At 43.9% G+C, this 12,908-nt stretch overlaps 1 protein-coding gene and 1 pseudogene across 1 annotated transcript in view; one reads left to right on the top strand and one right to left on the bottom strand.

The window, feature by feature from the left end:
- GRID1 (glutamate receptor, ionotropic, delta 1) overlaps positions 1–12,908 on the top strand; it is a 1,105,771-nt gene that overhangs the window by 428,299 nt on the left and 664,564 nt on the right. The gene's annotated exons all lie outside the window — the stretch shown is intronic.
- LOC102813360 lies at positions 9,301–9,681 on the bottom strand (annotated as a pseudogene).

Genomic DNA, 12,908 nt, shown 5'->3' with positions numbered 1-12,908 from the left:
AAGATCGGACTATAGGACTATAAGATCGGACTATAGGACTATAAGATAAGACTATAGGACTACAAGATTGGACTATAGGACTACAAGATAAGACTATAGGATTATAAGATTGGACTATAGGACTACAACATCGGACTATAGGACTACAACATCGGACTATAGGATCGGTGGTGGGAAGGATGGGGGGCCCATGCCCATGGCCAATTGGAAAACACGAACTCCATGAAATGTGAAAACTTGCTATTCAGCAACCACCTGGTGGGTACCATGTGGAACTGTGGGGATGAGTGTTACTAGCTATTTTGCTTTTTCTGGTAAGACTGGGAATATCAAACTATTTTTTTTAATATAAATTTTTTATATCACCACGTGGGTCTGAGAAAACACATCTGCAGGTAGTAAGGGCCTCGCTATGCCCTTGGATTCATATATCTTTACGTAGACTGAAAAACAAGGGTCGGCAAATGGGCATCCTTGGACTATTTTGTAAATTAAGCTTTACTGAGGCATAGCTATGCCCACTCATTTACATATTGTCTATGGCGGCTTTCAGGTGACAAGGGCAAAGTTGAGCACTTACAGCGAAGAGTGTGCTGCAGAACCAAAAACATTTACTATCTGGCTCCTGAATCGGATTTTTCACTTCATAATGAATCATGGAAGTCTTTTACATCAATAAATATTCATTTATGCTCTCATTTCCAAGAGCTGCAAAGTACTCCACTGAATCCATGCTCCCTAATTCATTTCAACAGTCAGCTGTTTGGGGGCACTTGTCCTATTCATTTATTTTTTAAAATGATACTGAGGATTGTTGTTAGGTGTTGTTGAGTTGATTCTGCCCCATAATGACCCTGTGCACAACAGAATGAAACCCTGCCCGCTCCTACAGCCTCCTCACAATTGTTGTTACATTGGAGCCCACGGCTGCCGCTGCCGTGCCAATCCATCTCATTGAGGGGGTCTTCCTCTTTTTCGCTGACCCTCCACTTTACCAAGCATGCTGTCCTTCAGGGAGTGAGTGATACCTCCTGATAACGTGTCCAAAGTGTGAGGATGAAGTTTGACAATGTTGACTTCTAAGGAGCATTCTGGCCGCACCTCCTCTAAGACAGATTTGCTTCTTTTGGCAGTCCATGGGACTTTCAGTATTCTTCTCCAACCCCATAACTCTAATGCATAGAAGTTCTTCTATTGTCTGGGACTTGGATGCATATTATCCCTTTGTATACATGGCTGGTTTTGATATAACCTCTTTAGAGTCTGGAAGCTGTAGGTACTCAAGAGGCTTCAGCTGCCCTTTCCTCGTCTCTTCCTCAGATCTGAGTCCTGAGGTTTCACATCAGCTGTGTCTCTCCCCTGTCATTCGCACCATGCACTTCTCACGGACTCCATGGGTTCCATGAGTCCTAGGCTGAGTTTCCTGTCTGGGTCCTTTCCATGCGCACTCAGGATTTCTGCACTACGCAGGCACATTGCCAACAGTCCTCATTTCCTCCTTCCTTTTGGGGAGCCTGTTCTAGTGCAGTGTTTTCACCTTTCCTGCTCTGCCAGGGCTGGTGGCATTAGTGCCCTCATTACTGAAGAGCTCAAGTCCCGTGCATGGGTGGAATGGAGGGACTCCAGCCATGCTTCTTCTCGGCTGGATGTGTGACAGCCTCGTGCACTGGTCTCCTGTCCTTATTACAGCTCACTCAAGTCCTGAACAGGACCCACATGCTGTCTGGGACCCTCTGAGAGGCTCAGGGGAGAGGATAATGATTTTGTCAACCTTTTTAGACCAAAGGTGAAGGAGAGTTTTGGGGCACCAAAAGGGCGGCTCCTCATGGCATTGGAGTCACTGGACCAAGATCAGCCCACACCTAAGGATCTGCCTTTCCTAGCCTGTGTTGGGCATGGGGGCTTGCACAGGGCTTGAAGCCATAGCCCCAACCTTAAAGGATAGGCCTGGAAGGGAAGGTGACATTTGCATGGATGACAGGATGATGCTTTTGGATAGGAATAATGCATAACTACTGCTTTAGGAGCTCTGGTAGCGTAGTGGTTACAAATCGGGCTGCAAACTGCAAGGTCAGCAGTTCGAAACTACCAGCTGTTCCGTGGGAGAAAGATGAAATGTTCTGCTCCCATAAAGATTTACAGCCTCGGAAACCCTGTACAGGGTTGCTATGGGTTGAAACCGACTTGAGGGCACATAACAACAACAACAACTGCTTTAGGAGCACGTAGTTCTAGCTGACATCATGCCAGGTGCTAACAAACATAAATTGGCCCTTGACAACCAGTCTTTTAAGGTTGGTTCTTGTATTAAGATAGGTTTTCCAGCAAAAGATCTTGACAGGAAGATTCAGGTACAAGTGATGACCTTAGGGAGTGTTGTAAGAGGAGACTGGTAAGGGACAGGGAGCAGAATGAGGAAGGGAAGGAAGCCCTACAAAGCCAGGGTCTCAGGACAACCTCACAGTTGTCAGCCTGATCCCCACATAGAGGGGGCTCTGCAGGGTAAGTCACACTTTAGAATTGTGTATGTGTGTGTGTGAGAGAGAGAAAGACAGAGAGATGCAGAGAGAGAGAGAGGGAGAGATGGCAAGCCCTTCAGTGCAGGTCTGAAGGCAAAAATAGCCCAGTAGCCCGAGCCCTAGGTGTTGTTGAAACACAACCATTTTCATGTTCCCCTAAGTAAAGTGTTATTATCTTCCTGGTGGTTGTTAGTTGCTGTCCACTTGGCTCTGACCTATGGCAAGCTTACAGATGACAGAGTAAATCGTTCCCTGGCCCTGTGCTATCTTCATGATCGTTGGCACATTTGATTCCATTGTTACAATGATTGTGTTAATCCACTTTATTGAGGGTTTCCTTTGCCTTTGCTGACCCTCTAGTTTACCAAGCATGATGCCAGAGGCATTTCTGAGGCACCCAGCCAGAGGGGTTGTCTGACAGCTGTGTAGGGATGGACATTAGTGTAGGGAGGGAAGCTAGGAGTTAGCATTTGGCTCTCTTGAACTGCTTTAAGACATCAGAATGGTGGAGCTGTCCATGGACGTTCAGAAAGGAACATCCGGAGCTCTGGAGGGGGAGAGGATGGAGTTGCAGATATGAGTGAGTGGTCCACAGTGGAGTGGAAGTGGGAGGGAGAAGGTGCTGGTGGCAGGAAGGGCACGCAGGCCATGGAAAAAGTGGCCCATACAAGAAGGATACGAGCAGTAGGTATTGAGGGGGCCTTTCAGAGTGGGGTGGGCATATTCTGCTCCGGTCCTCAGAGGCTTTGGGAAAGGAGTACAGTGTGGCTTCCATTGGTTTACTCATGACTGGGAGACAAGAATTTAGACAACTCCTTCCCCAGCTCTGTGGGTGACTGGCATGCAGAGGGCTTTGACATGTATAAAGGAAGGCACGGCCTATGTAGAGGGGAAAGCTTCAGACTTCAGTTCATTGAAAACACAAGGACTCTATGGGACGTGCCAGACACAAGGTCAGTGGGTTGCTAGAGTCTTGAGCCTGGACTAAGTGTCATGTTCCCTGGAGGGACTGAGTGAGCCATGGCTCAGAGCCTGGCAGTACCGAACGACATGGGGGGGGGTGGGACATCTGGTACTATCAGGTGACATGGTTTTCAGAGTGTAGCAGATAGGTTTACCCTTTGGGTCTGTGTCTCTGAGCTGTTGTTTTCCAAAGCCTTTCTGGATGAGATCCCTTGTCAATAAAATGGAGCTATGTTATCTCCAATGTTGGGGTGAGGTGTGTATAATCTAGGTAGCACCAATTGAGTCTGGTGGGTAGAATTGGGTGAGCTTCCCATTCTGTTCCTAATAGCTAGTTCCTGTAAACACTAGAATGCAGAACCGTTCCTCACATAAAATGATTCGTACATTTTCACAGTGGGGGAACGACTTGAAATTGAACATATACACTCTCAGGGAGGTAGATGAACTATTTGTAGCATTTGATTTATTAATTTAGTTACACATACGTACTTAAGTGCACACGCTATATAAAATATTGTTAGTTTAGAAACACTGTGTCATTTTCCCCCTCTCACACTTTATGGAGTGATTTATTCAAAGCCTTCCTGGCCTCTTTAGCAGCTATTGTGCCATTTCTAACCCAGTTTTTCAGGGCACGTCATCTCTAACCTCTGTCATTGTTGTTATGTGAGATCCAGCACTTTCAGGACCTGTGTAAAATGCTGTCATGGGAGATTTCATCTCAAGACACCACTTCGCATTTGCATAACATGAGGAGAAGTGTTTCCCCCATTGTTTTATAGGTATGTATGTAGGTATGTATCCATTTCCAAAGTTGAACTCTGAGATGTTTCTAAAAGTGATTTCCAAAGTGCTTGTTTAAAGCACCATCCCAAGATTATACCCAGGAATAATTTTTAAATAGGGGTTAAATATCTCTTTCTTCTTTTTGAATTATTCCATTAGGCAACCTCCGTAAACTTTGAAAACAAGCATTGATTGAGGTCGTTTCAGGGTAATGTCTTTTCCCCAAATGGTTCTTTGTTGGTTAAAATAAAGCAAATGAGAAAATTGCCCTTTAACAGGAGAGTTTATCAAGAATTTGAATATGAGTTCAGTCTTCTTTTGCGGGAGGATCCTGGCTCCTTTGCCCTTTACTTGACTATAGAGTGTGCTAATAACTCTACGACAAGGTTGGCAGTTCAAACCCATCAGCTGCTCTTTGGAAACCCTATGCAGGGTTGCTGTGAGTTGGAACTGACTTCACAGCACTTAACCGACAACAACGACAACACCAACCATGGAATAACGCCACAGATTTTCGCTGGAGTGAATGACTAAGTTTAGATGGTATAAATACCTACTATATCAGAAGGCTGACATATAGTAGGTGTTCTAGGAAGTCAGTTCTTTTCCCCATTGCCTGAATCTCATTTCATCTTTCTCAACTCTCTGTTTAAGGGATACATGGCAGGCCTCTTGTGCCCACTGTTTCCCAACTATTATATTGTTGTTGTTAAGTGCTCTGTCAAGTCAGTTACAACTCTGCGATTCTGTATAGCGTTCCCGAAGCTTTTAAAAAACCTCTGCAGGAGCAGAAAGCCTGGTGTTAGGTCCATGGAAAAGAGCCCCTTGGTCATCCTCTACAGTGCACTTCAAGGCCTATCTCACTGTCCAAGGTGAGACCTTCGCCCCATGAAAGGGCTTTGCACATGCAGTGACTTTTGTTGAACATGTTCTACCTCCTTGCACCCATCTACCCCCCATCTCTGAGTTCCTGCCTCAAGGAGGCCTCCTGGACCCCTCGGTGAGTTAGTATCCCACTGTCCCCTTCCCCAGGTTAAGTTCTCAGATGGTCCTTTCATCTGTGCATTTACGCAGGTTGTAAATCCATATGTATTTGGGTGACTAGTGAGTCTGTGTGCCTCCTCCCCTGGGTTCTAGGCAACTTAGACCGGGACTTACCAACCTTCACAGCTGTACTTCTCGAGTTTAGCATGGTGCGGACACACAGCAGGTGCTTAGGGAAGCATTTGAGGAGGTTTGGCTGAGTGACGGTATTTGCAGATTAAGAATATCAATGGAGGACTAGGACAGTGTTGAAATTTGTGAAAATCTTGACCTGCTTCCCATAGGCTCTGACCGTTGTTGGTTTCTGTCATTTTGCATAAATATGATGGGATCAAGAAATAAAGGCAAATGGATGTTCTGAGCCCTCCATTGTGGGGTTTTGTCTGCATACAAGGTGCCCTTTCGTCTATGGAGGGAAAGGGTTTCATCTTTCATTTGAGTCAGCCAGTGCTTGATATCCACAAGCTAAAGGCAGGGGCGGATTGTTGTGGGTTAGTGGGGAACCAGAAATAGAGACCCTTGTGTCAGAATGCCCAGAGCTTGAGGCTGGAGTTACCAGAAAGCCATGTGGAAATGGGTTGTTATCTGCCTTTCTTCTACTTGACCCATTCTGTACACAGGTCCTCCATTAGCCTCCTGCAGTCCCATCCACTCCCTCTCCCTGCCCTCTAATCCAGGAGTCTGCAAACTATGCCTCATTCCTGCACCTTGCCTCCCCGCTGGCCTTCCCTTCCCTCCCCTCCCCTCCCCTCCTAAGTCACAAGGTGGGTGACTTTAAACAGACTTGTATTGTCTCAAAGTTCTCAAGGCTATAAATCCAATTCAGGATGTTAGCAGGGCCATGTTCTCTCTGAAGACTCTAGGAAAAGCCCTTTCTTATCTCTCCTGACTTTCAGTGGTGGTGATGGTGGTTGTGTGTCTCCAAGTCAGTTCTGATTCAAACTACTGATTTTACAAGTAGCAGGTCTGCTCGTAATCACTATCGTATCAGAGCTTTTGGTAGTCTCATGCATTCTTTCACTGGGGTTAGGACTTTAGCACAAATTTGGGGGCTGGGGCACAATTCAATCTTTGAGACCTCTGCACTTTAATGGTTTTTCCTGGTTTCATGTCTCAAAGAAGCTACTTATACTTAAAACTCTTGGGTCTGCTTCTAGAGGGAATGTAACCAAATCCATCCTATGGCTCCTCCACTCACCAGAGCAAAACATCTCGGTAGAATTCTTACAGTTATTCAATTCACTGCTTGCTGGGAATACACGACCTTCCTGGCAACATGTCAGCCCCTGAGCATCTGAGGAGAGGTAAAGGCGGGCATGGTTCCTACCCTAATTTACTGGCTTGTGGGAAAGACAGACGGCTAACTAGAAAATGACACCAAAAAGGAGTAGAATTTCAAGATGAATTCAAGTGTTGTGAAGGAAGAAGATGGGTCTGTGGCAGTATGTCTAAGGACATTTATTCATCATGGAAGGTCAGGGGGCTCTTCCCTGAACCAGTGAGACCTAAAGGAAGACGAAACTGTGTGCCAAGGCCCTGTGCAGGGAAGATTTCCTGACTGGTGCTCAAGGATCTGAAGGAAAGCCAAGATGCCTGGAACCCTGGAACTGAGGCCTAGAAGGAACACACACATACACACACACACACACACACACACGCAAGATATTTGAGACCGGATTAAGCTCAAGGATCTGAAGGAAAGCCAAGATGCCTGGAACCCTGGAACTGAGGCCTACAAGGAACACACACACACACACACACACACACACGCACACACAGGGCTGCAAGATATTTGAGACCGGTTTAAGGACTGTAATCTTCATTTCAAGAGAAAGGGAAATCCACTGCTTGCTTTTAAGATGTATTGTTGTTGTTTTTAAGTGCCATTGAGTCGATTCCGACCCATAGCGACCCTGTATAGGGTTTCCAAGGAGCAGCTGGTGAGCTTGAACCACCGACCTTGCAGTTGAAATGGCTTTGCAGTCTGACGCATTAGCCTGCAGCGCCACACCAGGATTCCTTTCAATTGTGTAGTGGCAGTAAAAAGGATTTCTGAAATGATTGCTGGGGACAAAGAACATTGTTTATTAAAATGCTTTGACTTATGAAATATATATGTTGAAATGGTAAATGGTTTATAACAAATATATTTTCAAAATAAATATGTATTAAATATGTTTATATGCAAATATATATGTTTTATTTATACTTATTTCTTATATGTATAAATAGATATACTGGTATTTATATATTTTTTAACAAATGGGATAGCCACATCTACTTCTGAAAAATGAGCCATTGAAAATTCTACGGAGGACAATTGTCTTCTGACTGAAACTTCCAATCTTTGAGTTTTCAGCTGAGCATGTTGCCCCACCGAGGGCCTTCATAAATTTTGAATTTTGAAATTGAAAATTGAGTTGTAGGGTAAGCACTGGAATGCTAACCACAAGGTTGATAGGTAAAACCTACCAGCTATTCCGCAGGAGAAAGACGAGGCTTTTTTGTTACTTTAAAGATTTACAGCCTTGGGTTTAAACCCTATACAGGGTCACTATGAGTCTGAACCAACTTAGTAGCCGTGGATCGGGTTTGGTTTTGTATTATGGAGTGCTAATGGCACTGTTGGAAAAGCACTGGACTGCTAACCACAAGGTTGCCAGTTCAAATCCATCACCATCTCCACCGGACAAAAATGAGGCTTTGTGCTCTGATCAAGGTAGGCAACCTTGGAAACACTATACAGGGTCGCTTTGAGTTGGAACTAACTCAACAGCACTTAACAATCTGCCGTAGTCCTCCTAGGTGATGTATTCCCAGCACCAAAGAGAATGTCTGGTGCGTAGTAAACACTTGATCACTGTTTGGAGTCCTGGTGTGGTGCTGTAGGATAAGCACTTGACCTTAAAGTCAGTTTGAACTTGCAAGGTCGGCGGTTCAAACTCATCAGCCACACTTCGGAAACCCTAACAAGGTGTCTATGAGTTGGAATCAACTCAGTGATGCTTAACAACAACAACATTAGACTGATGACCTTTCAGAAGTAGGAAGAGATTCAGCCACTCCATGCAGCCAGGTGTCCAAATGACAAGTGTCTCTCTGCCTCAGCCTTAGCAGGGCACACCGGTCTTTCCTTCTTGTTTACAGAGAGACAAGCTGTGGGTGAATGAGGAGCCCTAACATGGAGGGCTGTAGGACCAGGAGGATGCTGGCTTTGCCCCTGAAGTCAGGGAAAGCCAGTCTTAGTCTTCAGCATCCAGTTATCTCTGATAAGAGATGTGGCTTATCGTGTTTGTTTTAAAATGATAAAAACAACAACAACAGTAGATATAGTTATACATATAAATAAATATAAGCAAAATATATAAACATACATTTGTAAATAAATATATTAAATGCATATTTGTTTTGGGAATATACATTTTGCCAGTTCAACATTCGTCACATGTACAAGTTAGTGGCCTTTTGTTCATTGTGTTGTGTGTTCAGCCATCACTGTTACTCATTCACAAGTTTTCCGTCATCCGTAACAGAAGCCCAGTGTCCCCTAAGCGATGGGTCCTCCACCTCTCTGGTGACCACTAATGACCTTTGGACCCTATACCTTTGCTTATTCTAGATCTTTCAAATAAGAGGGGTCTTACAGTACTTGTTTCTTTTGTAACCGACTTTACTCTGTACAATATTTTCAGGGTTCAGCAATGTTGAACGTGTATGACAACTTCATTTCTGTTTATAGCGGAAGAAGTTTCCATTGTATGACTACACCACATTTTGTTTATCCATTCATTCGTTGATGGATACTTGGGTTGTTTCCAGTTTTTGTCTATTGTGAGCAGCGCTGCAATGAACATTGTTGTCCTTGTATCTGTTTATCTGTTTATATTTCTCAGCACATTCTTTTTTTGGAAGGTGGAGCACTTTATTATTTACACAGATGAAGAGCAGAAGGGTAGAGGCCAAGGCGAGGTGAGGCTGGAAGGACTCATTCCTTGATGATGAATTCGTTCATGCCCCACTCCTTGTAGCGGGGAATGATGATGGGGATCTTTTGGGCCTTCAGCTTCTTCCTGGCAATGAGCAGAGGGTCTGTTTCCCCCTCCAGCTCCACGGTCATGGGGGCACACATCGAAATCTGGAGGGCTTGGGTGCCCAGCAGGTCGGCTCGCTTGTACTTGGTCAGGTACGGCGTGGTGACCCACTTCTGGTTGGCCTGCGGTCGGTTGGCCTGCAGTCACTCCCCTGAGGGCAGGATCTCCACGCTCTCCTGGTTCTCCTCCTAGGCATTCTCCAGGTCATCTAGTCCTTCCTCCCCTTCCACATCATCAAAGTCGTCACCATCAAAATTGTCCTCATTGTCTGACATAGTGCCCGTGTGCCAGAAACCCGGGTTTACTCACAACCGCGAGGAGACCCCCATAGAGCGCGCCTTCACCTCTTGCGGTGCCAAGCGGACCTTGAGCTTGCACCGCGACCCAGTGGTAATCCCCTGCACATTCTTAAAGACCAGCTTATGTTGTGTCCTGGATCTGTTGGAGGAGTTGTTGTTAAGTGCCATCAAGTCGGTACCAACTCACAGTGACCCTGTATAGGGTTTCCGAGGAGCGGCTGGTGATCTTGAACCGCCAACCTTATGGTTCAAAGTGACCTTGATGTCCAGCGCATTAACCCGCAGCGCCACACCAGGAGGGACTGTAATTCACTCTCTCAGTATTTTCCTGCTTCTCCGGGTGCCCTCTACTCATTTCCTGTTGGCCAGGTCCCCTCTCACCTCAGCCTCTCTGTAGTGGACAAAGAAGCCCCCTCCCTGCCTCCCACAGAGTACTGCTGAGTCCCACCTCTGATGAGCGCTCCAGCTACCCTTTCTCACACACACACACACACACACACACACACACACACACATATAGCTCCCCCCCGCATCCCCTAGGCTCATTTCCTGAGTCCTGAGAAAGCATTTTCAATAGTAAAGAGGGTCAAATGTCTTCTTTGGCACTTGAACTAGGCATAAGGGCAGAGTTTTGTGGAGTATTTATTCCCCTGTTCTTTTATTTGCAGGGCCCTTTATTAAAGCTAAATGATAGGCCACAAGGTGTATTTGTAAAACATGAGAGTGGGCCTACTCAGGCCGTGTGTGTGTGTGTGTGTGTGTGTGTGTGTGTGGTTGTGGTTGCATGTGCCTATGTGTGTGGTGTGTATAGGATGGTATGTGTGTATCTGTGTAGGTACATTAGGGATGGGCATGGTATAGACCTGCCCCCCTCCTGTGTCTCTCCCTCTTCCCAATCTCTCTTGCTTTCAGTAGCCTCCAAGGAAAGTTTTTAGGTTTCTCTGGAGCCCAATTTAAAAAATATTAGACTTGAGACCCCAGATTAAGTGGCTGTCCTTTAGAGTAGCTCTCTCAGAGAGGAATCAACTCATCTGAACGCTTAATTTTTTTTTTCCTTTTAATAACCTTCATTGTTTTTTTACTACAAGTGATACATATTTATTATAGAAATATTAGGAAATATTAATATGTAAAAAGAATAAAAATGTAAGTCAGACATGATGCCACTCCCAGAGATAACCACTGTGACTATTCTGGTGTTTGTTTATTGTTGTTGTTTAATGCCGCCAGGTTGGTTCATAGTGACCCTGTATAGTGTTTCAAAAGAGAAGCTGGTGGGTTTGAACTGCTGACCTTGTGGTTCGCAGTCTAGTGCTTACCTTACAGTGCAGACATCTTTGGTATCATTAAGTATCCCACAGCATAAATTGCATACCATTGTATGGGAGAGTGATGGTTTATTTAATTATTGCCTATCATTGAATGTTTGGAAGTCTGGTGTAAGGTAAACGCTGGACTGCTAACCACAAGGTCGGTGGTTCAAACCCACCAGTCACTCCTTGGAAACCCTATACAGGGCTGCTAAGAGTTAAAACCGAGTTGACTTAACATCAACAGTTGAGCACATTCCTAAAATATTTATTGAATTTCTATCAACACAATTCTGATTTTTTTTAAAAATAAAGAACAACATGTTGGCAAGATTTGAAGGCTTAAAAAAGCAACAACTTTTAACCTGGGAAAATAGAATTGACACTGAATCCATGGTCATTGCTTTCTTTGCTATCATATTTGTTTATATCTTGATTTTTTTTTCTTTGAACATATCCATTCTTAATTTCATCAAAATGATTTCTAAAATGATTGCTAGGGACGAAGAACATTGTCCATGAAAATGCTTAGAATTATGAAATGTATATACACATACGTATGCTGGGTAAGACGGAGGATCAGAGAAAAAGAGGAAGACCCCCAACGAGATGGATCAGCCAGGTGGCATCATTGATGGCCTCGAGTGTGGCGGCGGTAGTGAGGTTGGCCCAGGATCGGACATTGTTTCGTTCTGCTGTGCATGGGGTCTCTATGAGTCGGTTCTGACTCGATGGCACCTGACAACAACAACATACACATACACATGTATACAAACAAGTTGCATAAACTTCAATTTTATGTGACATGTATGAGTTGTTTAAAAATATGTTTTGGTGCATATTTTCTATGTTTTACTCCTCGTTCACATCCTCAGGTATTTGCATCTTGCAGTTGTATCGATTAGTCTGACAGGTTTTTGCCTCCTTCTCTTCCTGCAGTTTTCCGTTTTCGATCTTAAAGCATCATTCTTAAAAAAATGAACTTAACGTTTTAATTTATTATTTGAATAGGTAATACATTCATATGGCCCCAAAATTTAGAGTATAAAAAAGGAATGGACTGAAACTTCTCCCATGCGCCACGCTGCTCCTTCCTCTCTGCCCTGTCTGGTAGCAACATTATTGATGATTATTATTTTGAGATTTTCTTAATGGATTATAAACAGATATGTATAAAATTCGCATTCCTTATTTTTAATGCAAATGGGTTCATACTATATATGAGAGGGCTTCAAAAACTTGTGGAAATATGGAATGAAAAGATCATAGAATTTTTCCATGAACTTTTTGAGGTCCCATCTTGTTCCTGTTCTGCAGTTTGCTTTTTCACTCGATAACATATCTTAGAGATAGTTGCATATTTGTGTATGAACTGCTTTCTTTCTTTTCTTTTTCCCAGCTGCATCATAGTTCATAGTATATAGAGGTGTACTGTAATTTTTGTAACCAGTTGCCTAATTATAGTCTACCCAATTGTTTGCTGTTTCAAAACAGTGTTGCAGAGTGTAATCTTATAGTTGGGTCAGTTTACATTTTTGCAAGTATGTCTATAATATGTGAATTCTTAAACGTGGAACTTCAGAGGTGTTTGCACTTGTAATTTTGATCAATTGTATGCCGCAACATTCCCTTCTAAAGGACTTGTACCAGTTTCTCACCCACCAGCAATAAATACACGTGCCTGTTTCTCCATAGTTTTATTAGCAGACTATGTTATCAAATTTTTGGATATTTGCCAATTTGATGCATAAAAATAGTATGAGAGCATAGTTTTAATTTGCATTTCTCTTTCAGAGATATGAAGCCTTTGCACATTTGCTCAGGACCATTTGCATTTTATTTTCTGTAAGTCATGTGTTCACACACTTTGCGTATTTTGCTATCAGGTTGTTA

The sequence above is a fragment of the Chrysochloris asiatica genome, unplaced genomic scaffold (genome assembly GCF_000296735.1).
Source record: "Chrysochloris asiatica unplaced genomic scaffold, ChrAsi1.0 scaffold00198, whole genome shotgun sequence".
Classification (NCBI taxonomy): Eukaryota; Metazoa; Chordata; class Mammalia; order Afrosoricida; family Chrysochloridae; genus Chrysochloris; species Chrysochloris asiatica.
This window is presented reverse-complemented; position numbering and strand designations above follow the sequence as displayed.